Below are 4,487 nucleotides of genomic sequence, written 5' to 3' on the forward strand. Positions count from 1 at the left end.
CACCGGTTCGGATCCGGTACAACATATTGGATCTGGATCAGCTGAATAAGTACCTGGATTTGGATCTGAAGCAGTGTCGGCATTCGACCCATATCATCTTGCGAGAGTCTCGCAACGACAAGATCCAAATAACCTAAGCTTCGTTTCAAGGGAGTAGCATAGCTGGTTGGATAGGTGTTCGATTTTACTGAGCTTATGCGTCATTGAGATATCTCCTAGTAACTTAACCTAAGCTTCCAATTTTATATAAAAAATAATTACAATAAATTAAAGAAAATAAAGTTCCGGATCAGATATGGGTATGCTTTATGGGATTTATTTTTGATATCTTACCAAATTCTGGCAATGGTAATGAAATGTGTATTATGTATTCATCAATCAGAACTTATCAAAGATTCAGATTCAATTAGCTGGCGTTCGGTATGCAGTTTTATAATCGAATCGATCAAATCCGATAAAAAACTAACCCAATTACATATGAATGTCAGATATTCTGCCAGCCATGATCAGATCTCGATGTGATTCAGCAACATGACAAAAATTCTGTACTTCTAAGTGGTGTTTTATTGTTCATAAAAATAAACATTATATGGTTCTCGAATATCACCGACAGATTGTGGGTATGATTCTCGACCCTAGATCGGACAGACCGGGTGGGTTCGGCGTAGGTCTGGACCCTATTGGCGCTCAACTTGAAGTAATCAAAGTCCATATATACCTGCCTGCCTGTAAGAGGGGCCAGCTTATTGAGATCTTTGTCAGTTCCAGTCTCAATTAGATGGGGACAGATTCAGATCACTGTGAGATTCAAACTCCTGCTGGCTCCACCAAGAGTTAGTGCAAGTGAGCCCTGACTATAACTACGAATTAAACGCGGGAAATAATAAAAAAAACAAATACGTGAAATTGCATTTAGAAGAAAAATCTGGCAGTAATGTCGTAAAAATCGGAAATTGAATCGAATCGGCGGAGCTCTGCACCAGTGGATCCGCCAATTCAGTCGAATTGGTTGCGGATCATAATAGTCTGTCTTATTGCTAGACTGACTGAACCAAGCTGTGACCCACTTGCGCTATATACAATGCATTGGCTTGGCACCTTGGCAGCTAGTCCACCTCAATTTTTTTTTTAAATTTACACATAAATTTTAAAAAATTTCACTTGTCCTATATAAAAATTTTGAAAAATGATATTTCGGTACTTGTCAATATTTATAAACTTTAATTTAATTTATCTCATGAAAAATTTCTGGCTCTACCCTTGTAGTCACGATTTCAAACTAAAAACTCCGCCCTTGAACCTGAACCCAGATAATGTCTGGGAGCAGAGATGGTAGAAAAGAAGCCGGGGCCGGCCGGGCCAGCGGAAGAGATGTGGTCAAGGTAGGCGTTCGATTACACGAGATCAGACCTTATCTCAAGGTCCTCAAATTGTGATAATTGAGAGCCTAGCTACCAGTGGCGTAGCCACATTATGATTGGTGTGGGCAGTTGTCGACACCAGTCTCTTAAAAGTTATTTATTTTTAAATAAGAATCTTAAATATTTATCCTTATATACATATAAGTACCCACAAGATTTGAGTATTTTTAAACAAGTGCCCCACCAGTAAATTTTTCTGGTTCCGGTACTGCTTGCTATCACATATTCATGGGGATCTTCAAACTATGGATCCGTGGTCCGACCACCAGACTCGTGGCTTTTTCAATATACCGCAGATCTCAGATCCATGGTTATGAAATCCGTGTAAGCCGCGGATTTAGCCCAAAATATAAAGCTAGCAAACTTAGCCAAGTAAGTTTGAAATCAGATTGGCCCCATGCGATCGCAGAGGATCTGACTTGAAATCTTTAGGTTGATTGCATTATGTCACGTCAAATTTATAAACTTTTAAGATATGGGGCTTTTAGATGTACCAACTTAGATGCCATTATGCACACGAAAATTGTAGCTAAAGGGAGTGACCCACATGGCTAAGAATCTAAGGTCATATCGCCCTTCACCAATATTGCTCAAGTTAATTGGGATTGGTGGCCGAAGAGTTGGTGCGGTAGGTCAGGTTCCAGCTTCTACGGTGCTGGACGACCTTAACTAGGCAATCGGTAGGCTAACAAAGTTAAGAAGGTATCGTCACAAGGAAATCGAATAAATACCGATCTTTAACTTCCCAATCAAATGTTTTAAGATGTACCAACTTTCTTATATATATATAAAGAGAGAGAGAGAAGATATTAAGGGCAACGATAAAAACCAACCCTTTAATTTTTTGCTAAAAAGCTATTTTAAATAAAATATAAACATCTTAATGTATTTGTAAAAACTATTTTGACATAAACATACCTTGAACCAAGTTTTTTTTTAATAAACAATGTTGATTTTTCTATTATCAAAATGTTATGCGATGAGAGCCATTCAAATTTGCTTATTATAAAAACTCTACTAAAACCCATCAAATGATCAACTTAATATATATTTTGCGTCAACTTATCCTTAAGTTCAAATTGGTAAGGTTAGATTTCAAAAAAAAAAAAATCACTTTAATTATCATATTTAATGGGTTTGGTTTTTGTTATATATATATACACACACACACTATCAATTGTTGCTAAAAGTACAATAAAATGTGCTTCCATTATAAACCATCACTAATATTTCACATGTTACAACCATTTTCTAGTGATAGATTTTTTATACATCACACACATAATACACACACACATATATATATACACACACACACACACACACACACACTTCCAATCCAAATAAATTCAGGTTGACTTGCCAAGTCATGAGTTTGAACCTAAACGAATTCTGCATGAGCTACCGCAGGAGCAAGTAACATAAGCTAGATATGTCTATAGGTATTACATGTTCTTATAATTTAGCAAGTAGCATGTTCTTGCGGCAGATTTAAGATGTCGAATAGTGTATTTTTCAACTGTCAACAGCAGGCCAGAAAAAAAATGCGTTTCTTATTGTTTAATAGCCATGCATGATGAAGCTTGTTGTTAATTTAATTGATGTCACTATCAGAAATATGTTTTGTTTATGGCACATAGGGAACCATATTACTTTTCTATGACCATGAAGGTGTTCATACTTTATAAACATCTTCTACCTAAAGTTCACTCATTGCCTCGACATGACCTCGTATACTCATGCCTAGAGCTGGACCAGCCCAGCCCCATATTAACACAAAAAATATTATTTACAAAATATAAGTTTCATATATAAACATATATTTATAACAAACAAAAAATATATATATATATATATATAGCCTCTCGAGTCTGGCCTCGCCCCCCGGCCTTGTACTCGAGACCCATGGGTACCCAACGCAAGGCCCACTCTTACTCATGCCTTTAACTCCATGCTTAATATTCTATATTCATATTCATGCAAGCAAATCTGAGTGGACAATGCCAAAAATTTTGAAAAATTACATTTTGTTAAAATTTTGAAATTATGAATATGAAAAAGTAGTTTTAATAGATTTTAAACATCTAGTTGTTTCTTTTCCCGTTTTAGTAAGTATTTCAATCAATATTTTTGCAAGAAATTAACTTAGTAAGCACACATAATTAATTTCGTAAGACTTATTACTCATTTTTCAATATGCTTTTAATTTTTCACACTATCAAATAATATCTCTCAAATAATATTCCAAACTAACCTTACCATTGTAAAAATGAAAATGGTATTTGTGACAACCATGTGAACACACGAGGTCGAACTAAATTCCGAATATGATATGTGCGGGTATCGGATCTTGCGCCCTTCAGACTTGGTTTAATATTAGAAAATTGATTAGGCTGGATGTGATTAGGTGCAGATCCGTCTGAATTTCACCTGCTGAGAACCACAAAATAAACTGATTTGGAAAAATGTTTATCGCCATCTTACACTGGATGTTGGAAAAATGCAGCTTGGTCGGGTTTCGATCCAAATCCAGACTGATGCGACCCAAAAAAAATGATCCAAATCTGAACAAGTTCCAAAATAGTCCGCTTGGATCAGATATCCAACTAACAATTACCTTCTGTATTCCATCCAATAATTTATAAAAAACTACCTATCTTTTTTTCTGTTTTGATTAATACAGGTCTGGAGTTCAAAAGGACACCGGGCAAAGTTTATAACCCATCGCAGAAAGAAGATTATCGAGAAGCTAAATAACAATTTAGTCCTGGACAAAAACCAATATTTCTCCGCCTTTCTCATGGCCAAAGGACGCACGAACAGTCTAAAAATGTAATTTCCAGGGCCAACGGTTGGCGACGCAAACTGTAAATAAACTAAGATACAGGCAAATCTGTGTAAAATGGCCAAATATATTGGACTCTCAGAGTAATTTAATCGGACGCCTCTCGAAGAGCCCGTGAGATCGTACGGGCGGGAGTTGCGTGGGATACCTTCCCGCCTTTTGCCTAGCAAATAACCTGCTCCTCAATATAACATAAATTTTTCTTCGGAAATTTTACGAAA

Source organism: Nymphaea colorata, chromosome 5, assembly GCF_008831285.2.
Source record: "Nymphaea colorata isolate Beijing-Zhang1983 chromosome 5, ASM883128v2, whole genome shotgun sequence".
Classification (NCBI taxonomy): domain Eukaryota; kingdom Viridiplantae; phylum Streptophyta; class Magnoliopsida; order Nymphaeales; family Nymphaeaceae; genus Nymphaea; species Nymphaea colorata.